At 40.6% G+C, this 23,755-nt stretch overlaps 1 protein-coding gene across 6 annotated transcripts in view; it reads left to right on the top strand.

The window, feature by feature from the left end:
- The window catches only part of USP49 (ubiquitin specific peptidase 49), a 92,606-nt gene that overhangs the window by 6,846 nt on the left and 62,005 nt on the right, over positions 1-23,755 (top strand). For 4 of the 6 annotated variants that reach the window (XR_006818274.1, XM_046004471.1, XM_046004468.1 and 1 more), the window contains exon 2: positions 5,173-5,254. The exons of 1 other annotated variant lie outside the window; for it this stretch is intronic. The gene's annotated coding sequence lies outside the window, so the exon portion shown is untranslated. Of the gene's footprint in view, positions 1-5,172; positions 5,255-21,297; positions 21,320-23,755 lie in introns of those variants that run through there. One more of the 6 variants, XM_046004470.1, reaches the window with a different exon arrangement.

The following is a 23,755-nucleotide window of genomic DNA, read 5'->3' as shown; positions in this document are numbered from 1 at the left end:
CACTGAGAATCTTTTCCCCCTAGATTGCTATTCTGAGAACACTCCTTCCTTCAGAAGTCTTAGGTGTTCCAAAACCTCTCAATAAAAGCACCTATTATGTGTGGGGCACTTTGCTAAGGAATTAACATTGAAAAAGGTACAATCTTGAATCTCCAAAAATTTGGGGGGGGGGATTTGGGGGGCAAGGGGAGAAAACTGCTAATAAAGGAGTTAAAATGTAAGATAAGATTTTTAAAAAGAGGGGCGCCTTGGTGGCTCAGTGGGTTAAAGCCTCTGCCTTCGGCTCAGGTCATGATCCCAGGGTCCTGGGATCGAGCCCCGCATCGGGCTCTCTGCTCAGCAGGGAGCCTGCTTCCCCTCCTTTCTCTCTCTGCCTGCCTCTCTGCCTATTTGTGATCTCTGTCAAATGAATAAATAAAATCTTAAAAAAAAAAAAAAAGATTTTTAAAAAGAATTAAAGGTGATAGGCAACAAAGGGAATGCCAGATTTTTAGACCCTACTTTGAGCTCATTGAACCACATGGCAAATCCTCATCAAATCAATCGTGGAGTCCTTTCCTTCCATCATCAAACCTCTTAAAAATGGCCAGGTTAATTACCTTTAGACTTGTTTTTACACTTATGCAAGTTTGGCTGCAAGCATTGTAGTTTCATGCTTACACATGCACTGGCTGTTTCTCCCTTCTAATTTTGCTGTTCTTGAGCTTTTGTGCTTCATTTCATATTGACAAGTGTGTAGCCTTGAGCCACTGTAGCTGTTAACTCAGATGTTTGTTTTCTTTGTCCTTCTATTTACAAGTAAGTCTTTACCTGCTTTAGCCATGTGTTGAGTGATGTAACAGTGTTGGTCTGGTATTTGTAAACTGGGGGGGGGGGTGGGGGGTGAAACGTCACCTCCCGCAATTTATGTCAGAACAATGCAGCCTCTGGAGAAAGTCTTTAAGACTAGTAGAAATAGCCGCTATTGTTCCCCCGTGGTCTGCATCCCTACGATCTGCTGAACTTCTTAAGTTTTTGGCTCTGAGCCTCTTCCTTGGGGGGATTTCCATAAAACAGCTGGGTCCCGCCTGGGTCATCAGTGGCAAAAGTCAGACACGTGCTCACTGTCTGGTAGCCAATAGTAACTTTTGCAAACGCAGCCTCAGGAAACCCCAGGGTTCGGAGCCTGCTGCTTTCGGAACGACACTGTTAGCAATCACTTAGTCTTTTAACAGAATAAAACAAAAACAGGATAGTGACTAAGGCTTGCCCCTTTGGCAGTGGGGAGAGATGTTAAAGGAGCTCCAAAAAGTGTGCGGGGAACTAGTGTAGATGGAATTCCTTCACTGTTCCGCGGGCTGAAGTGCTGGGGAGAAGGGGGCGGAGATGGGCTCGGAGAGTCTGGCCCTTTAAGGAGGAGGGACAGCCTTAAGACTCTGTACCTTTAAGAGTCTCTTTGTCTGGAAACCTCCTTATTTACCCTCCTGTGCTTCAACCAAACTTCGACCCGCGATTCACAACGCCCCTCTACGCCGCCGCCCCTTACGCCAGGCTCAAGTCGGCCGCACCTTTGTGGCTAACCCTAAACTTTGCGCCCGCGGCGCGAACCTTCGGAGAGGCAGTCTGTGCCGGGGTCGGGGCCGAACGCTGCGCGGTTGGCGCAATGCGGGGCCCGGGGGGCGGGGCTCCGGCGGGCGGGCCAATGGGCGGGCAGGGGGCGGGGCCGTGTTCGGTTGTCTCGCGCCCTGGTGACAGCTCGCGCGTGCTGATGATGGCGGTAAATAGAGGGGGGGTCGGGGAGGGGGCGGAGGAGGTAGGGAGGCAGCCAAGGGGGTAGCTCCAGGGGGTGGGGGGACGGGGACCGGGGAGGACGCGACGGCCAGGGAACCCGTTCTAAGACTCGGAGGCGGGGACAGGAGTCTCCGGCACACTGGCCCTCCCCTTTAAAGAAGCCAAATCCTCACACACCGGGTGAGGGGCGACAAAGGCGGCGCGCGCCTCGCGGGCGGGAGGAGCGGCGGCAGGGGGCGGGACCGCGGCGCCGGCGGGCTGGGGGCTCACGGGGCGGGGGCCGGTGGAGGCGAGAGCCGGCAGTCGGGGCGCGCCAGAGCATTATTTTGGCGGGGTGGGTTACGACTGGATTGGGGGTTAAAAAAAAAAAAAAAGCCTTGAGAGGAGAAGCGAAGGAAGGCTTAGGGGCTGTGGGGGGAACGGGTCTAAGAATGAGATGAGGAGGATTAAAGGGAGAAAGGGTTAGAAGGCAGGGAGAGGAGAAGTGAGAAAAAGCCAAGGAGGTAGAAAGGAGGCAAAACCCAGGGTGGGTGTTAAGGAAGCCAGCAGGGAATGAGGTTAGGAAGACCAGGTCTGGGATTAGGTTTAAGAGCAGGGGTTTGAGGGAGAGCTTTGTAGGGGATGGTAGCAGGGTGAGGGTGCTGGGGGGAAGAGTTGGAAGTGGAAGGCAAGGAGGGGCAGAGCTGGGGTGCTAGTTGGGAGTAGAGGAGAGAGGGTGATGAAGAGCCAGACGTGACAAGGGTGTGAACTAGTGCAGAGCGAGAGGAGCTGAAGGACTAGGACCCGCGGTGGGGTGGGAATCGCGAGGTTCTGAGAAGGGTATGGGTTAGTGGGTGGGCGAGGGGTGTAAATTCTTGAAAGTGAGGGAGGGTGAAATAGATACTGGACGAGTACCAGGTGGAGTTAGGAATTAGCGTATTGGAATTAGCGTAGTGGAAGGGTGAATGGAAACAAATGAGAGGTGAGGCGTTTATAGGACAATTTTGGGGCCAGACAAGCTGAAAGGAGAAAAGAGTAAGGGTGTAAAGGAGTGATGGCGGTCTGGGACATGGTAACTGGGGAATTGTGTTAATTGACGAGGTTCAGCCAGATCCAAGGTAAAAACAGTGAGGTGGAGAGACAGCGCTAAAGGGATGGTGAGAGAAGCAAGGAAGAGATGGGCCCTGGGATTTAAAGGATGAGATGGGGTGTAAGGGGAGAGAATAGGATTAAGGGAAGCTGGAGAAGTCCTGCTGGATGAAGAACTGGACTAGACTGTGCAGGAGTGGGAACCAAATGTGCAGGTTGTGGGGAGGTGTTCCAGAAAGTCTGCATGGGTCAGGGCACAGATGCTATAGTGAAGGATCAAGTGTAGGAAGCCTTTGGTGCAGAAGAGGAGGAACCATGGTGAGTGAACAGAGACCTAGAGATAGGAGTAAACACTGAAAAGTAAGAGTGGAGGTTGGGGGTGGTGGTGGGTGTTTGCAGGAAAGGAGTTCTTTGTTGAGAAGAGAACTGTGTGTTGAAATTGTGAGTCCTTTTGTCTACAAAAGTAGGAAATTCCAGAAACCTGTCTTTCTCTTCAAGGCATCTTGAATCTGCTTTCACCTCTCATTGCTTTTAATTCGACTTTCATGTCTACTTTGAAAAGATGAGACCCATTTTGATTTGATTTTGTTCTTCTGTGAATGATGAAGCATCAACTTGATGTTGAAAACCTCTGCATTTCGCTAGTGTTGTGATGATGGGAATACAGGTTTTATTTGCTTACAGTATGGCTCTGCCTGTGTGGTGTGATAGTGTTGTGTTGTAACAGGGTGTACCTGACAGCGCTAGGCAGAGTGCTTTAGCCACAGCACATTCATTTCCAATGGAGAGCCCACTGTTGTTGAGATAGAGAAGGAGGAACATCTTTTTCTTTTGATTAACCAACCAGATTTCTGCCTAATTGTTTTTTGGTGGCTGGAGAATATTGAGAAATCATTTCAGAAGAGAGCAAATAACCAAAACTAGGGAAGTTTGCTGAGGAAGAGATTTAAATCAGGACTGTGAGGGCTTTTGAGTTCCTAAGCTGCCTTTAGCTTTATGTGGGACATTTCACACTGTAGTAGGTGACTTACTCATTAGTAAATGGAATAAAGAAAGAGAGATTTGTAGAACAGTGGAGGATTTTAGAGTGGGACTTCTTTTTTAGGTTAAGTAGTGAATTTATGACTAATTTTTTTTTTTTTATCATGAAAAAGCCTCCATACAATAATTCAATGCCTTGGACAGCTTCACTGCCTCTCCTGTTTTGTAGTTGTGACTAAAGAAGGCCATATTAATATTAATTTCCTAGAAGCTTTTGATTTTTAAGACACTTCTGGAAATACAAAGGAAGATGAGAAATTTGGGACAAAATTTAGATTATTCTTGCTATTTTGTTTGATGATTTTTATTCTGAAGCTTTTACATTTAGTTAAGAATGTGAATGATTATTACTTTTTATTTGATAGTTCCAAAAGATAGCTATAATTTACTTAAGGAAAAAATGCAAACCAAGCTTGAGAATCTTATTTGTGGTTATTTTATTAGTGTACATTCAGATATATAAAGAAACTTTTTTCCCAAGTTGTATAAATTTTGAATTGCCACCGTTTTATGGGTTTTTGTGTAAATGGCAAAGATGATAGCATTTGTAACAGCAAAATTATATTTTCATTAGTGGTTATCAGAATCACTGATGTTCATTTATGTCAGTTTAGAATCTAAAATCTATCTGGATTCAGCTTCTATGTTCATGGATTCTGGATTCTCTTAGGCAGATGGTCAAGATGACTACATTGATTTTGTAATTTAATAGAAGATTTTTAGAAATTACTATTTTTGCCACTAAATTTCAAGAGGATTAGTCTGAAATGTAAACTTCAGAGCTGAAGAGTAACTTTGATGTGGGGCACCTGTTTCTGTAGGATGTTTGTGCATAGTCCCTTCCTGTCTAGATAGGTTTGGTATTACTAGTAGGTTGTACTCTGTTTATGGTTTTGCCATTTTTATAATGTAATTGTTTTATATTTGATGTCTTCATGTAAATAATTTTAGACTTATTTGATGTTGATGAAGAAGGGAAAAAGTGTTTGGGTTCTGTCTTTTGTCTCTATCTGCCGCAGTAGTGTGCTAAATACACTGATTCTTATTGGGAATGGTTGTTTCTCAGTTGATATTTCTAAAACTGAAAATGGGTAATCTTTTGGTTCAGATAATACTATTCATCAATAAGGACTCAGTGATAAATATAAGCTTTGTTTTCATTTGCTCAAGTGAACTCAGTTGAACTTTATTTTGGTTATAACCTTGTTTGCTAAGCAAAAAACTTTTAAGTTCTATGTGCAGATTTGAGTGAGTAGGTTTTACATACTTAAATGTTTTTCTGATTAATTGTAGATTCTTTGGATGGGAAGAGACCTTGAAAGGACCTCTAGTTTATCCTGCAACTTCAGTCAATATCCCACTTAAATCATCCCAGGTAGATAAAAATTTATCCTGTTTTCATAAATCTTCAGAGAGAATGTGGGAACCTTTGTAGATAATCTTTTCTGGTGTTTAATTATTTTCTTTATTAGACAGTCTGCCTTCTGTCTAACCAGCATACACCTAATACTGTATTTGTATGTGTTCTCTGTTGCCCTATTCTCCATTTTTGAGTAAAAATATGTGCTTACTCTAGTATTAAGGAGACCCTAGTTCTTCATAAACTTAATAACAATAGCTGCCCACGTATATGCTTTTATGCCACCCATTGTTGTAAGTTCTTTGTAGATTGTAACTCATTCACTCCTAGCATCAACCCTATGAGGTTGGTGTTGTTACTGTTCCCATTTTACATGTGATGAAATAAAGTCTCCTTGAGATTAAATGACTTGTCCTCAAGGATTCACTCAGACTTTTTTTTTTCCAGTTGTAGAATTCTACCAAGTGGTGGGGATAGGACTTGAACGTTGGCATTTTGCAGGCTGTCTCTGCTCTGGTATTACCTCTGCTTGACTGCTGTGAACTGATCGTTCTTCTCCAGATTAAACAGTGCTGGTTTATTTTATCCCTTAACCTGTCCTGTTTGCCAGTCCTTAGATTATCCCTGTGGTTCTGTTACTGACCTTTCCTCAGTGGCTTGCTAGATGGGGAACCTGGGACAAACACCATGAGGGCTATGTCTAATGCAGAGATTACATCAGGGTTCTTACATGCCCTTATTTTTTTCTTTACAAAATGGTGTTCATAAAACAGAACAACCTAAAACCAGTAAAAATGCCCAAGTGCATTGCAGATAAATGGTTACCTATCTGTCTTTTTCAAATAAAAAAGGACTTGTTGTAAACCATATAGGTTTATAGTTGAGAGATTGTTGCCCATTGAGGAAAAATGGAACTCCAATTCCAGTGCAGATGTCTGTAAGCAAAGTGTGTTCAGATTCTGCCTGGTTTTTTACTGTCTTCTCTTTATGTGTGTCTGTGCAAACAATATACTAACTATATTTATGTATGCTTTAATTTGGTTAAGTAAATTGATGCACCCTTCTTTTTATTAAGACTTTATTTATTTTTTTAGAGCAGCTTTAGGTTCTCAGCAAAATTGAGAGGAAGGTGCAGAAATTTCCCATATCCCCCCCGCTCTCTTACATGCACAGCCAGCCTCTCCCATTATCAACGTTCCCTCACCAGAGCGGTTTGTTATAGTTGATCCACTCTCATTTTTTAAAAGTAACTAATAATTAGTGTTTACGAAGTGCCCAGCATGAGCTAAGTATGTGAATTGTTTGAAACTCTCAGCAACCCTGTGAGAGAGCTTCTGTTGTTAACGCTCTTTTTGTGTGTGTGACTTGATATTTTTATTATGTTTCAGGCTTATGGAAAAGTTGCAAAGATAGTGTGGGAACTTCTGTGTTCCCTCATTCAGATTCACCAGTTGCTTTCATTTGCCCCATTTGCTTTATCATTTTCTTTCACTTGAATTTTTTTCAAGAAAAGTTGAAAAAAAGTGGATAAGAAGGCCTTATTTTCAGGACCCTGAGATCGTGACCCAAGCCGAAGGCAGAGACCCAACCCACTGAGCCACTCAGGCGCCCCAAGAAGGCCTAATTTTAAAAAGAAAAGGTGGGGGTACCTGGGTGGCTCAGTCAGCTAAGCGTCTGCCTTCAGCTCAGGTCATGATCCCAAGGTACTAGGATTGAGCCCCATGTCAGGCTCCCTGCTTAACTTCTCTCTCCTGTTTTGCCCTTCTCCCTGTTCCTTCTCTCTGTCTCAAATAAATAAAAATCTTTAAAAAAAAATAAAAAGGGAAGGGGAGAATGTTTTCAATGTATATCAAGTTGGTATGTTTGATTTTAGTTAATTTTACCTGTGAATGACAAATTTATAGGCCCCTCCCTCATCAGCAAAAACCATGTCATGGTGTACACCTCTGTTGGGGACCTTCTTAGCACCTGTCATGATGTGTCCACACACAAGGGAGTCTTCGATATGATAACTGTTAATGACATATGGGTGATTATTATGTTTTTAAGGATTTTATTTATTTGAGAGAGAGAGCATGCACGAGTAGGGGGAGGGGCAGAGGGAGAGGGACAAGCAGACTCCCCACTCAGTGAGGAGCCCAGTGTGGGACTTGATCCCAGCAGGACCCTAAAATCATAACCTGAGCTGAAGTCAGACACTTAATGGACTGAGCCTTTCACGCACCCCGCTTGGGTGATTGTTATGTAAAAACAGGAGTCACTGGCCTGTTCATCACTGTGACTGAGACATATTTAGGTGAAATACATATATTGAAGATCCTTATGTAGCATCAAGGAGCTGGAAGAAATCCAAGTGCAGAATGTACTTCCTTAAGAACCAGGTTGCAGTTAATACAAGTAGGTTTGCCTTATGGTAGAGGAATGAATATAAATATTCTAACATGTTATTACCTTCCTCCAAAATAAACCTAAATTTTGAGAGTCTTTTCAGTTGTCATCATATATGGATGTGTAACTGACTCCATCCCACTACTATCTTCCAGCTCATCCTCAGTCTTTATTAAAATGGTAGCCAGTCGATTTCATAATAACATGACCTGCAGATTGAGGCCTGTTCAGTTTTAGTATAAGGACTACTAACAGTATTCTTATGTATGTAAAATACAGCACTTGTGGCCTTCTCCCCACCCCACGTCTTTAAGTGATCATCAAAGCTATGAAATATAGCTCCTTACTAAAGCTGGTTGTAATAATTAAAAACACTTAGCTTTCATAAGGATGAGAAAATTACAAATTATTTGGAAAGCATCCTTTCCCGTCATGCATTATTGTTTCTGAGACATGGGCAGTTTTTAAAGACTATAATACTGTTCCTTTGCCATTTACATGTTAATAGAAGTCTGAAAAGTAAGGCGCTCTTCTAAAATTTTCGGGGTTGTTTTTATTATATGTCAAGTTGTAAATAGCATTCTGTGACAGGTATTTTCTCTCTTTGTCTTCTATTGAGCTAATTAGTAATTTACACTCTAGTAGAATCTCTTCCAGCCTCACTGTGTGAAAATGCCTGCTACTCTGTGCCTTCCATGAAGCCTGGGCTGGCAAATGATTGGGGGCAGACATTGGTTACTGCTTCGGAAGGATCAGGGATAAATTTTTTTGTGTGTGTGTGTGTTTTTATAAACATACAGGCTTTTGTATATGCCCTGCAACTGCCCCGATGCCCACCCAACCCCCATTCAAATAGGCATGTTATGACCTCCTATAATCCAGAGCTACTGTCCTTGATTCAGTTTTGGATCGTTTTCTATTCTGTCCCCCACCCCCACCCCAGCATTGCAGGATTTGGGAAGGATTAGCAGGGCAGTCTGGCAGAGTTTAGAGCCCGGGAAGCTGGTCTTCATTGCTCCCTCCCATTGCCAGAATACAGAGCTCCTTGTCATTGCCTTTAGAACCCAGCAGCGCTTCTTTCATTGGGCAAGTTATGTGAGGGGTGGGAGTGCAGCTCTGTTGTTAGTGAGTTAGAAAGATGCTTTCATACAATACTTGTATTCCTCCAAAGGAAGGATGGGTCCTACCTTTGTGTCAGCTTTTTCACAATGCAGTCATGAGTGACCAAAAGATAATTTATAGCCTGGCTTTGGCACTTTGTCATGTTGGTGTTCTGCTCTTTCCTGCCCCCTGCTCTATCTCTTTCTGCCAGTCTCTGATCCAGGAAAGATGATGTGTAGGATTTGTCATGTGCTCATGTGGACTGGCCATGTGGACATATTAAAGTAGCAAGAGCTTAGCTTTGGCTTTGAAATGAAGTCTTAAGTATCAGTTTGTTCTATGAAGAATATAAATTTTATTTGAGAATTAAGGGAAGCATAGAGAGGAGTTAACTGATCCATCAGTTTTTAGTCAAAACCTTTCTAGAATACTAGATAATTTGTGGTACTTATTTTTGCAGTTACGGGTACTAACTTATCAGGATAATAAGGTCAGTCCCTGTTAGAGCTCATTAGAGTCTCCCTGACAAAAATTGTTACCTGGAGGTGCCCACAAAGAGAATTAGGTAAGACAGTGTGTGAATAGCTCAGTTCCGCCATCATTGCTAATAGCATTATAATCATAAGCATCTAGCCATTGACAGTGAATCAGTATTTATGAATAGAAGACATCACATTTATGTAAACATTTATAGAGTAGGTGGAGGCTTTGTTCGTGTTTTGTTTTCATAATCTAAAATGCCTAGAGTATCTCTACGGATGGTCATTGCTAAGATCTGCTTCTCTTATTCTCCTTTTTCTGTGTTCTAATACAGCTACCCCTATCAGTTGTCTTAATATTATTGGATGTTCATGGCCAGACACTCGTTATGGGCTTGTGCTTTAACATCTAAAAGAGACCAAAGGTCAGATTAATGAGCAACATTTTATATAAAACAAAATATTGAAGTAGACATCACACAGAGGAGTATTATGAGTAAGTAAAGATGACGAAATGAATACATGACTATGGAGTTAAATATACTCTTTTAAAAGAAACATTTGCTAAAATATATGTCATAGCTCGAAGAACTGATAGCAGTGTATTTCATGTGCATGGTAAGCGTGCTTTGGGGAAGAGATCAAACTCATTTGTGATTGGCATCATTGTCTGCTCCATGCTAAAATCCCGCGTTGGTTAAATATTACCAGTCTCGGGCACCTGGGTGGCTCAGTGGTTTAAGCCGCTGCCTTCGGCTCAGGTCATGATCTCGGGGTCCTGGAAACGAGTCCCGCATCGGGCTCTCTGCTTGGCAGGGAGCCTGCTTTTCTCTCTCTCTCTCTCTCTGCCTGCCTCTCTGCCTACTGTGATCTCTCTCTGTGAAATAAATAAATAAAATCTTAAAAAAAAAAAAATATTACCAGTCTCCCCAGTTACCCTGTAAATGTGCTTCTTGAACTTTTATTTTCTCCGTAGAGGAAAAAAAAGCTTAGCCTACACTTAATAATAATTCAAAATCTATTTAAGCTATCAATTCAATAATCCTAATAATTTAAATAAATATAAAATAAAACATGTAATTGCCACTTTTACCTATTAGATTGGAAGATGATGGTAGCCAGTAGAGGCTAAGGATGTGGGGCAGCTGGAACACTCACACACTTTTGGGGGGAATGTAAATTTCCTTGGAGGTACATTTGGCAGTGCCTATTAGAATTTAAAATGTGGGGGCGCCTGGGTGGCTCAGTGGGTTAAGCCGCTGCCTTCGGCTCAGGTCATGATCTCAGGGTCCTGGGATCGAGTCCCGCATCGGGCTCTCTGCTCAGCAGTGAGCCTGCTTCCCTCTCTCTCTCTGCCTGCCTCTCTGTCTACTTGTGATCTCTCTCTGTCAAATAAATAAATAAAATCTTTAAAAAAAAAAAAAAAGAATTTAAAATGTGTTTACCCTGTGACCCAGAAGTTCCACTCCTAGAAATCAGTCCTATGGATATATTCATACACTTGCATGAAAAATATGAATACAGTAGCATTGTTGGTTATAGGAAGAAAATGACATGTGACATTTCTACACAGTGGAACCTCCATGAAGCTGTTAGGAATGCAGTGGATCTCTGTTTGCTAATGTAGAAGGATATCCACTGTTAAATTTTATTCTCTTTATTTATTTTTAAATACACCTAAAAACTATTCTTTATTTGTTTTAAGTGATCTCAGTGCCCAGCGTGAGGCTCAAACTCATGACCCTGAGATTAAGAGTCACATGCTCTTCCAACTAGTTGAGCCAGCCACATGCCCCTGTTAAATTATGTTTTTATTTTTTGAATTACATATTTTTTAAAAGATTTTATTTATTTATTTGACAGAGAGAGAGACAGATCACAGGTAGGCAGGGAGGCAGACAGCGAGAGGAGTGAAGCAGGCTCTCCGAGGAGCAGAGAGCCAGATGTGGGGCTCGATCCCAGGACCCTGGGATCATGACCTGAGCCGAAGGCAGAGGCTTTAACCCACTGAGCCACCCAGGCGCCCTGAATTATATGTTTTTAAAAAGTTATGTTACAGAACAATACATGTAGAATATTTCTATTTTCATAAAATGTAAGGACTGTTACCAAGGTGTTCACTTTGTTCAGGGGAGGTATTCACTTTTTCCTCTATATACTTCTATGGTGTTTACTTTCAATAAGCCGGTGAAGAAGGGGTTCACTGACAACATCGTTACAGTGGGATCTTCTGTAGTAGAAAGGGAGAAGAAGGAAGCTGGCTGGAGAAGAGAACTGCTTCATTCATGTGATACACATCAGTCAAATTTTTGAGTCAGAAGTAAGAACTGGAATGGCAGAAAGGGGGGTAACTGGAATTTGAGGCCATTTGGTGGAGGTTCTAGAGGCAATGATAAAAAGTCTGCATCTGATGTGAAAAATGATCTTATAAAATGGAGATGATAAAAGTACCTAGTCCATCAGGTTCTTGTGAGGACTAAGTTAAATAATGCATGTAAAATGTTTGGAACAGTAACTGACATATACTAAGTGTTCATTATTAGCTATTATTATTGAATGAAAATACATTGTCTTTTGTAAGCCTGAATAAATTAACATATTGTCTTTTATTATGTGTGCTGATGATTCTGCTGACCCCTCTGACAGATCACGTAGCTTGTGTGTTTTTCCAGCAGTACTGATGGTTGGACCAGTCATTTCTGTTTTTCACCTTTGATCCTCCCACCTGCTAACTCAGTATTAAAATCTGAAATACTGAAGGATTATAATTTTAGAGCTTTAGACATATGATGTCCTACAAGTTGCTGTTGGCTTTGCTTGCCAATATTATCTTGTATACTAGTTATCTTTTGGGGTTTGTAAAAAAAGGGGGGAATAGGTAATTTTAGAGGAAAACATTTCTGTCCCATGGGATGTGGAATAGATATGTCACTTTGCACTAAATGTGTTCATCAGTTTTTGTTAGCAGTGCAGTGTAATGAGCATATTAGCTACAACACCTACATTGGCAGCCAGAAGTCTGCTTGTGAATTCTTTTAGAAAACAGAAATCTGGCGAGAAGTATTCCTGAGCAGTTGAAATATCTTTGGGAAAATTACATAGAACAAATAAAGTAGAAAAAATTTCTCCTCCAAAAAGAAATTATTTCACCACTGAAAGCCACGAGAAAAGATGTTTTCCTTGTAGATTGAGATGTGACAATGTAATTTCCTAGGACTTTAGAGTTCATTCTGTATTTCAACCTTCCATTTAAGTTTGCCATTTAAAGAATTTGAATGTATATTTATATTTGTTTAAAAAAATTTCTAAAACTGTTTTAAGAACAATGAATTTCTCACTTTATAGTATATGAATTCTATCATAAATTATTTTTTCCTTTCCACTTCCAGTTAAGATGTATCTTAAAGCATATTTCTTTTTGAGGTTTTAAAATAAAAACCTTCAGCGGAAATAACAATAAAAGTATATATTTAAGCACAGTACTTGGCACTTAAGTGTTCTGTAAATTTTATTGAATAAATTAGTGTGTGCATGAATAAAACATATTTTTAATTTTAACTTTATACCCTGTGATTTGCACACAGTCTAGCATTGGTGTGTAAAGGCCTTCTCTGCAGCCTTCATTTCCATGCCTTTTTTCCTCTACTACGCCACAAGCACCTTATCTAATGTATTTGATGTATATCCTTGTTCTTGATTCTTTTTCAAATGCTCGGTGATTTTTTTGGTGTACTTATCTTTAATTCCAAAACTCTTCATGCCACTACACTATTGCAGAATTTGACTATAGAATTCTCCCTGTAAAAATGCTATAGCTCTGGGGTGCTTGGCTGGTTCAGTTGGTAGAGCTACGGCTCTTGATCTCAGGATTCTGAGCTCGAACCCCATGTTGGGTGTAGAGATTATTTAAAAAGAGAATCTTTAAAAAATAATGCTGTAGCTCTTACTCTGGTTTTACTTTTTTCCCTCGGCTCTGTTTGAAGATCTGCGAATGGTTTTGGGTATACATTAGCTAATGGCTCCTACCTGCAGTGTGCTACTCCATGGTTGCATCCATTCCCATAGTGATGGGTGCCTAGGCTACCATAAACAGTGCTCCCAATAACAGACTTGTTTGTGCTCATGGACACGTTTGAGAATTTCTTTGGGATGCAGACTCAGGAGTGGCATTGCGGCATAAGCGCTGTCAGGTTGCTGAGTGTACACACCTCACACACACTGTATTGCAACCTCCCAACACTTGCTGTTGGCCACAGTTTGAATTTTTGCTCTTTAATACCTATTTTAATCTGAATTTTCTAACTACTAGTGAGTTTGAACATTTCTTCCTATTTTAGTTAACTGTTTCTCTTCTGTGAAATAAGCATGAAACAGTAAACATAGTATTAAAAATATTTTTTACTGAAGTATAATTTATATAGAACATTATGTTAGTTTCAGATGTATATTATGATTTGCTATTTGTATATATTGTGAAATGATTACTATAGTAAGTCTAGTAACATTTATCACCATACACTGTTATAAAAAATTTTTTTCTTGCAGTGTAGACTTTATTCTACTATCTTTCTGATTTGCTTAGAGAATAGATCTGGACATAGTACATTTTTATTTCTATTTTTTTTTTAATTTTAATTTAATTTAATTTTTAAAAAGATTTTTATTTATTTATTTGACAGAGAGAGAGAGAGAGAGATCACAAGTAGGCAGAAAGAGAGGGGAAGCACGCTCCCCGCTGAGCAGGGAGCCCGATGTGGGACTCTGTCCCAGGACCCTGAGATCATGACCTGAGCCGAAGGCAGAGGCTTAACTCACTGAGCCACCAGACGTCCCATTACTCTTTTAGTTTTTAAAGTTGAAGGAGCTTTTGGTTATGCATTTTATTTTGTAAGATATATATTTTTTAAAGATTTTATTTATTTATTTGACAGAGAGACCCCACAAGTAGGCGGAGAGGCAGGCAGAGAAAGAGGGGAAAGCAGGCTCCCTGCCGAGCAGAGAGCCCAATGCAGGGCTCAATCCCAGGACCCTGAGATCATGACCTGAGCCGAAGGCAGAGGCTTATTAACCCACTGAGCCAGCCAGGCGCCCCTGTTTTGTAAGATATTAATGTGTTTTCTCAGACTTCAAAAAAAGGAAGAATATCTCTTTATGCAACATCTTAAAGTATTATTTTCTTCCTGATTTCAAGAGCCTGAAACAAACATATTCTTCTAAAATTTTATTTACTTTTACATTTTAGCTATTTAACTAATCTTTACACCTCATGTGGAGCTTGAATTCACGACCCGAGATCAAGAGTTGCACGCTCTTCCAACTGAGCCAGCCAGGCACCCCTAAACGAACATATTTTTATGCATTCAACTCAAAAGCTGTAGAGTATGTCACAATTAAACCACCTTGCTAATTAATCTATTCTCATTGTCTTCATTTATGCTGAAAGGAGAGCAGGCATTTTTACTAGAGTAGATTTGGTTGGAGAGTGCTTCATTTCATTAGTTTTAAGAGATTTCCTGGGGTGCCTGGGTGGCTCAGTGGGTTAAAGCCTCTGCCTTCAGCTCGGGGTAGTGTACTCAGGGTCCTGGGATGGAGCCCCACATTGGGCTCTCTGCTCAGCAGGGAGCCTGCCTTCCCCCTCTCTCTCTGCCTGTTTTTCTGCCTACTTGTGATTTCTGTCAAATAAATAAATAAAATCTTAAAAAAAAATAAAAAGATCTCCCTTGGCCACAGGTCAGTAGACTTATCAAAAAATATCAGCTCTGGTTATTTCCTATGTTTACAGTCTCCCGAGATGTCAGAAAACTGAGTGGTGGGCAACACCTCCTCTACTTTTCTGTTTATTGAAGAGCCCAATGCTTGATCCTAAGCATGACCTTAATGTTCATTGACTGTAAATAGATATTATTAAATATGAATAACAAGTACTATTCATATGCATTTGCTATGAGAGGGCTATAGATGTAATTTTTAGAGTATTTGGGGATAACGAAGAACATATTTTCTGAGATGCCGTTTCTTAGGGTCTTAGAGAATGCTGAGCAGCAGTTCAGATCTGGTGAATCCCACTGTTTGTGTCCGTCTTCAGGAAGGGATAAATATCTCTGATAGAAAACGTTGGCTTGTTTCAACAAATCCGCAGTATTTGTGCTTTCCTGAGGAAACAATGGTCTCTGAGGCATTTTCATTTCTTACCAAATGTGACGCAGTCGGGTTATTCTTTTGACATTGGTTTAGCATCTGCTTGACTGTTTGAAAAAGGAAATTTAATTTGTGAAGTGATAGAGCCATACACTGAACTTTCCCCAGTAATACCATAATATGCTTAAATTTTTCCTTTTTTTCTTTATTTGGCTGGCTTTGAGTTTATGATTTTTGAATAAGTATCAGCAAAATATTTCCTGCTCTTAATTGTTTTCAAGCAAAGCTGCACTCTGTGTGAAGGTGTAGTATGTTTTTTCAGATTACTGGATTTTGCTCTGCCTTGAAAATTACATTTTTTATTATTTTCTTCCCCCCCCCCCCCAAATCTTGTTTGGAAAATCATGTTTTTAGGGATGCCTGGGTGGCTCAGTTGGTTAAGCATCTGCCTTTGGTTCTGGTCATGATCCCAGTGTCATGGGAGCGAATCTCACATCGAGCTCCCTGCTCACTGGGGAGCCTCCTTCTCTCTCTCCCTCTGCCCTCTGTGTTTGTGCTCTCTCTCTCTCTCTCTTGCTCTTTCTCTCAAATAAATAAATGAAATATTTAAACAATTATGTTTTTAGATGTGATTTTAAAACATTCTTTTTAAACTTTTCAAGAATCTTTTACAATTTAACATTTATCAGTGCTAAGCTGTATGTAGCGTAAAAAGTACCTGCTTTTCCTTCCCCCAGCATTTGGCCTCTACAGGGACCTCCAATTTCTATTCTTCCAGTTGTTTCTTTTGGTATTTAATGCCACACTTCTAAGCAGTAGGCTTATGCTGCTATTTTTAAAAGTCTGTATCGCTCGTTCTCTAGACCTACACAGTTGTCATTCTTGGATCTACCTTCTTTCATCTCCTTATGTTGGGACCTCTTTCCTGGACCCCACATCTTACCTCTTCAGTGTTTATACTTAAGCAGTTCTTCCAGAAGTTTCCTAAGAAGCTGCATAGGATGAATATTTGGGAATCTGCAATTATGAAAATGTCTTCCTTTTCTCTCATACTTGATTTATAGTTTACCTGGGAATACAGAATAGAATAATTTTCTGAGTTTAACAGGAATTGCTCTATTGATTTTTAGCTTCTGTTGTTGCTAATGAAAAGTCTGTTGATGTTCAGACTTTTTTCTTTTTCCCTCCTTGATTAGAAGTGCTTTAGGAGTTGATCTTTGTCTCTGATATTCTGAAATTTTATGATGATCTGCCTCACTGTGAGCCTTGTTCTCTCTGTTGTACAGAGCACACTGGGGACCTATTCAATTTGGAAATGTAGATTTTTCAGTTCTGGGAGATTCTTGAATTCTTTTTTTTTTTTTTTTTAAAGATTTTATTTATTTATTTGACAGAGAGAGATCACAAGTAGGCAGAGAGGCAGGCAGAGAGAGAGGGGAAGGAAGCAGGCTCCCTGCTGAGCAGAGAGCCCCCGATATGGGGCTCGATCCCAGGACCCTGGGATCATGACCTGAGCGGAAGGCAGAGGCTTTAACCCACTGAGCCACCCAGGTGCCCGAGATTCTTGAATTCTTAATTCTAACCAGTCTCCCCCTTCTCTCTCTTGCCCTCAGTTTTCCCATTCCTTCCCTCCTGAACTCACTCTATTTGTGTTTGGAATGTATGGAATGCTTTACTTTTCCTATTTTTACTATTCTCTTTTTTGTCTCTACTTTCTGGAAGATGTCTTGACTTCAGATTCTTCTAGTTTTATGTTTCTGCTTTCATATTTTTAATCTCTAATTTTTTTCTCTGAATACTGCTATTTTTTAAAAAGATTTTAGGGGCACTTCTGTGGCACAGTGAGTTGAGCGTTTGACTCTTAATTTCAACTCAACCCAGGATCCTGAGATCAAGCTCCGCATCAGGCTCTGTACTCAGTATAGAGTCTGCTTTTCCCTCTTCTTCCCCCTGTGCCCCTCTGCATGTGCATTCTCTCTCTCAAATAAATAAATAAAAATCTTTGAAAATAAAAAAAAAATATTTTTATGTAATCTCTTCCCCCAATGTAGGGGTTGAACTCAAAACCCTGAGATCAAGAGTTGCACACTCCACCAACTGAGCCCACCAGGTGCCCTCTGAATGTTGCTTTTTCTTTTCTTTTTTTTTTTTTTTTAAGATTTTGCTTATTTATTTGAGCGAGAGAAAGAGAGTTAAGAGAGAGCATGAGAGGGGAGAAGGTCAGAGGGAGAAGCAGACTCCCCGCAGAACTGGGAGCCTAATGTAGGACTCGATCCTGGGACTCTGGGATAATGACCTGAGCCAAAGGCAGTGGCTTAAACAACTGAGCCTCCCAGGTGCCCTGAATGTTGCTTTTATTTATTTATTTATTTTAAAAGATTTTATTTATTTATTTGACAGACAGAGATCACAAGTAGGTAGAGAGGCAGGCAGAGAGAGAGGGGGAAGCAGGCTCCCCGCTTGAGCAGGGAGCCCGATGCGGGACTTGATCCTAGGACCCTGGGATCATGACCTGAGCTGAAGGCAGAGGCTTTAACCCACTGAGCCACCCAGGCGCCCCTGAATGTTGCTTTTAAATAGTCTATTTTTGTTACATGGGTGGAATAGCTTTTCTCTGAGTATGTTAATTGTAATTTATTTTTTTCTTCAGTTTCCTGCACCATCTGTTTCCTTAAAATACCTTTACTTGATCATTTCTTTTGGTTTTTCATTTAGGAGATTTCCTGAAATGTATAGCCTTGGATGTCTTACTCATGTTCCATAACAAGCCACTGAAAAACTGAAAGCTGGATTTGCTGGATTGGCTTCTAAAAGTTGACTGGTGGTGTTATTCATTATAAGGTAGTTAAGAGCTCACTTTTAGCAGTCAGTATTTGTAGGTGTTTTTCTGTTCACCCGGTTCTTCCCTAGAGTGAATGTTCCCATCCTCAGTTTGCACCTCTGGCTGCAACATCTGGGTTGCTGAGTGAGAAAAGAGCTGGAGGTATCTACCTTTCAGGATAACAAGTCATCCATAATCCGCATCTTTTTAGACTGCTAGGCCTGCCCCTAGTTGTGCTTCAGTCTAGTTTCCAGGGTAGGCTTCCTATCCGCTGACCGCTGGCTGCTTGGAGTGACGTTGGGTATCTTGGGGCCGAACTTTCACCCTGTTCTCCTTTTTCATCCTTGCCTGCTCTCCCCACTTTCAGAGGTATTCTGAGCTTCTCTGGTGTATTCCAGCACAATTCAGTGTGATCCGGGGTTCCGCTTACCATGCTCCTATGTGCTGCTAAATCAAATAACCCATCCATCTCCTTTCCAGCTTCCACAAAGTTTGTTGTAGTTGTTTCCTCTCCTATTCTTCGTCTTTCAGATCTTGTTCTTACTGCTGTTTTCAGTGGAGTTACGGAGAGCAGAGGTAAATGCAGGTGTTCAGTGCATCATGTTTCACTGAAAATCCAAACTTCTCTAATGCCCTGATCCGTACAAGACTTAATAGATAAATGGCTTGTGGCAATTTCAGAACTTTGCTACAGTACAGACAGAAATCTGGATAACATAAATTCATTTTGTTTTTTGCTATCCTCATGGATCAATGCCTAACATGTAGCTTTCTAAAAGAGAATGACTCCTGAGTGGCTTTAGGAACTTTACAGAGAGAATAATAGAACTTTTTGACGTGGAAACAGACCCAGAGTGCAGAAGTGACCTATTTTTGTTTGCTCATCTATCTAGAACTGGAACTGGTCTCTTCTCCAGTTGTCTTTTCCTTACCTCTATGGTTCTGTCTTTTCCCATTAAAGTAACTGGAAATAGAAGCCCTTTCTCTGTTGCTTGTGTCACCCAAATGTCCTGTTAATTTTGTGTATGCTTTGTGTTTACAGTCATGAGTGGGGGGGATTTTTTAAATGTTTTTCTTTCTGTTAATTTTTATTTATTTTAAATATTTTATTTATTTATTTGACAGACAGAGATCACAAGTAGGCAGAGAGGCAGGCAGAGAGAGAGAGAGGAGGAAGCAGGCTCCCTGCTGAGCAGAAAGCCCGATGCGGGGCTGGATCGCAGGACTCTGGGATCATGACCTGAGCCGAAGGCAGAGGCTTTAACCCAGTGAGCCACCAAGGCGCCCCTTTTCTGTTAATTTTTAGTGCTTGTTTTTATTTTGGTGAACTTCAAACTTGATAAAATGTGTATTTCACCATCTAAAAATGTTTCTGTTTTGAAGAATTTATAGTAAACATTTAAAAGGTTTATTTTCTTTCTTCCTACTATTCCATTCTCAGTGGGTTCCAAAAGTTCCTTGAGGGGGAAAGTAGAAACGTTTTTCTGAATATAATTATAGCAGGTGAAATAATTTAGAACAAATCAGGATGCCTGTTAAAATGTGGAAGTAGGGGCGCCTGGGTGACTCAGTGGATTAAGCATCTGCCTTCAATTCAGGTCATGATCTTAGGGTCCTGGGATCAAGCCCCGTGTCAGGCTCTCTGCTCAACAGGGAGCCTGCTTCCCCCCCCCCCCCACCTGCCTCTCTGCCTACTTGTGATCTCTCTCTCTGTCAAATAAATCAATAAAACCTTAAAAATAAAATAAAATGTGGGAGTAATGTGGAAAATGGAAGCAGGTGTTATAAAAATATCAACAAGGGGGGCGCCTGGGTGGCTCAGTGGTTTAAGCCTCTGCCTTCGGCTCAGGTCATGATCTCAGGGTCCTGGAATCGAGCCCCGCATCGGGCTCTGTGCTCAGTGGGGAGCCTGTTCTCCCTCTCTCTCTGCTTGCCTCTCTGCCTACTTGTGACCTCTCTCTGTCAAATAAATAAATAAAATATTTAAAAAATATCAACAGGATTGAGTACTTTCTTAACAACTTTTCAAAACTCATTTCTCCGTTCTTCTCTAAGGCTTCTTCCTCCGTTTTACCCCATGGAATATAAAGCTTTTTTTTTTTTTTTTTTTATTGAGAGAGAGAGAGCGTGAGCAGGAGTGAGGGGCAGAGGGAGAGGGACAAGCAGACTCCCTGCTGTATGAGGAACCCACCCGACGTGGGGCTCGATCCCAGGAATTCAAGATCATGACCTGGTCCAAAGGCAGACACTTAACCAATTGAGCCACCCAGGTGCCCCAGTACATAAATCTCTTGTCTTATTTCCCCATTCCCTTTGGTATACTGTATGTGGTACATTTGCCCACGGCACATTGCTGGATTCATTATATGTTGGTGTAGAATTCTTTGTTGAATTCTATGTAAAATCTTTGGGGCAAAACTCCTACATTGTACTTTCGACTAAATTTACTTGCATATTTATGAAACGCCTTCTTTGACTGAGGTACTGGGCTCCTCTGTAGGTACTAGCATCTTTTGGGGTACATATTAGATCTTAAACAGATTCCTGATGATTGGTATAAATTCACTTTTTTTCTACTCACTATTTTGAAGGAATTGAAAGAATGGGCTCTGCCCCTTCCTTTGCGTCACATTGGTGGCTGACTATAATAGCTGGGATCAGAGTGGGGGAAAGCCTCTTGTTTGGAAGCTCGGAGGTCTAACGTTCCCTTATGTGGAAAGTGAACATGTTGTAAGAGAAGTCCTTTGAGATTCCTTAAAACCTCCAGGTTTTATGATCATAAAGAGGTGTAGCCATTCAATCAGTGACACTCTTTGTAAGAACAAAGGAAAATGTCTCTTAGGATTTAATGGAGTTCAGCGGATGTGTTTCCAGAACTGAGCTAAACTGTTGCATACATAATCTGAAGTAATCTAGAACACTTAGAATGATAGTACTTTGGTTTCACTTTTTGATTTTTTTTCCTTTCCCCCTCTTCTCCGGTTAGGGAGTTCTTTCTCATTATACCTTGGAAATGTTTTTTAGCTTTTGTTTTTTCTAATTTTTTTGTTGTGAAATATATTTTAAAACGTGCTTTTTTTTTTTTTTTTTTTAAGATTTGCTTTTTAGGGGTTCCTGGGTGGCTCAGTCGTTAAGCATCTGCCTTTAGCTCAGGTAATGATCCCGGGGTCCTGGGATGGAGCCCCGCTGTCGCTGTTGGGTTCCCTGCACAGTGGGAAGCCTGGTTCTCTCCCTTCCACTCCCCCTGCTTATGTTCCTTCCCTCTCTTGCTGTCTCTCTCTTTCTCTCTCTCTGCCAAATAAATAAATCAAAAATCTTTGGGGGAATTTTTTTTTTTTTTTAAAGATTTTATAGTTAAGTAATCTCTACACTCAGTGTGGGGCTCAAACTCACAATCCTGAGATCAGGAGTCTCATGTTCTACCAACTGAGCCAACCAGGTCCCCCAAAAGATATGTACATTTTAAAAACCAGTGAAACAAAAGCCAGGATTAACCATCCTGTTAGTGTAAAAACTCCCTATATGATGTTCCCTTGCACCCCACCCTAGGATAACCACCATCCTGACTGTTACCAAGAAAGGTGGGATTTTGCTTCTTTTTATTATCTTTTAAATTCTAAACTTGGGAATGGATTAGCTCAATAATGAGAGGCCTTCGGTCTTTTTACATATGTTTTATTTTTCACACAAGGTAATACTAGAAAAATAACAGATGATGCTGTTATGCCATTGACTCTTCTGAACACTTTCCACATCTTAATTCCCCAGCAGCTGTATGAAGTAGGTGAGGAAGCAGAGTCCAGGCTAGGAATCTGGTTCCACTGAGATTCTAATCCAGCCAATCTGATGCCTAAACCTGCTCTCTTAAGCATGACACCTAGTTAGGGTACTGTTGTATAATTAGATACAATTATATATTTTGAAGATCTGGGTTTATTTTGTATCTTGGAATACTTTAACCAGATAACAGGGTAGCCACTGAGCTCTGTATTGTTTCTGCTAGAACTGTTTTGTTGGAAAGCTCTATAGGGTTTTGGTTCTTGTCCAAACACTTGTAATATCTCATTGCTTGGCACAGATAAATAGTCCATCAATTTATGTAACCCTTATTGTATCTTTTAGTATTGTCCATTTTATTTTATTTTATTTTTAGTATTGTCCATTTTAGAGCCCTTCTAAAATGTTTATTTTCTAGGGGCGCCTGGGTGGCTCAGTGGGTTAAAGCCTCTGCCTTCGGCTCAGGTCATGATCTCAGGGTCCTGGGATCGAGCCCCGCATCGGGCTCTCTGCTCCGCAGGGAGCCTGCTTCCTCCTCTCTCTCTGCCTGCCTCTCTGCCTGCTTGTGATTTCTGTCTGTCAAATAAATAAAATTAAAAAAAAAAAAAAACTTTGCTAAAATGTTTATTTTCTAAACACCAGTGAATTTTCATAAGTACCAGGGAATTTTCAGGGAAAACTAACATCATCACTTTATGTTTATTGAATGGTGATATGTAGGTTAGCGTTAGCTTTAATTTTTAAAAGAAGAGCTGTGATTATAGGAAACACTTTCTAATATTCAAAATTCTTAAAAGACTTTTATGTTTGTAAGACACAATAATTTTTGGCACTTGTTTAGATATAATCTCCAAGAGATAGCTTCTTTATAAAACTGTTATTGACTCTAGTGAATTTATGTTTCCTTTGCAGTTTTTTCTCTGAAAACAACTAGTCACAGTGATAAATCTTTCTTTCTTTCTTTCTTTTTTTTTTTTTTTTTTTTTGGGTTTTAAAGTAATCTCTACGTGCAATGTGGGACTTCAACTCATGACCCCCCAGATCAAGAATCTCATGCTCTCAGGCCAGTCTGCACAGCCTGCAGTGATAATAAGTCTCTATGTTTAAATTATAGAATCAGACACTGTTTCTATAGGAGTGCAGAATTACAGCTCCGTCTCCTCTTGAACAAGGCATATAAAGTGCCTCAGAATATTGCTAACCGACAACTAAATTTTACCATGACACAAAACTTTGCTTAAGTAAACCTCCTTTTTTTTTTGCCATGAATGTAGAGTTATGGATGTAAGCAATTATCTTGGGCTTAGGTACTGCTCTTTTTTCCTGATCCTGGATGAGTCATCCTGATCCTGGATGAGTCATTTAACAACTGATTCAAATATCCATTCTTCATCCATGGGGTGCCACTGGCACCTACCTCATTGTGAGAATTAACTGAGCAAATATACGTGAAAACACCTTACTTCACGTGGTATCTAGTAGGAGTAAAATAAATGTTTATAAATGTTCTCTTCCCATTAAAATTGCTGCTCTTTGCTGGCAAAATTGTTGTATTTATAAAATGTGCTTGGTAATGAGAACTAATGTTTTAAAATGGTTTGAATGAATGCTGGCTGACTGAACTCTACCAATTAGTAGTATTTATTGTATGTGGGGAGTAGAAAAGCAGGAGTTGATTTCAGCACAGTGATGGAATGGCAGTTCTGGTGCATCCTGGACGGAAGGCTATTTTTGTGACTGCTGCCCTACAAACTAAATGGGCTATATTGATCTTGGATGATTGGGGAGAATGCAAGTCTATCTGCTCTTGCT

Source organism: Meles meles, chromosome 5 (assembly GCF_922984935.1).
Source record: "Meles meles chromosome 5, mMelMel3.1 paternal haplotype, whole genome shotgun sequence".
In the NCBI taxonomy this organism is placed as follows: Eukaryota; Metazoa; Chordata; class Mammalia; order Carnivora; family Mustelidae; genus Meles; species Meles meles.
This window is presented reverse-complemented; position numbering and strand designations above follow the sequence as displayed.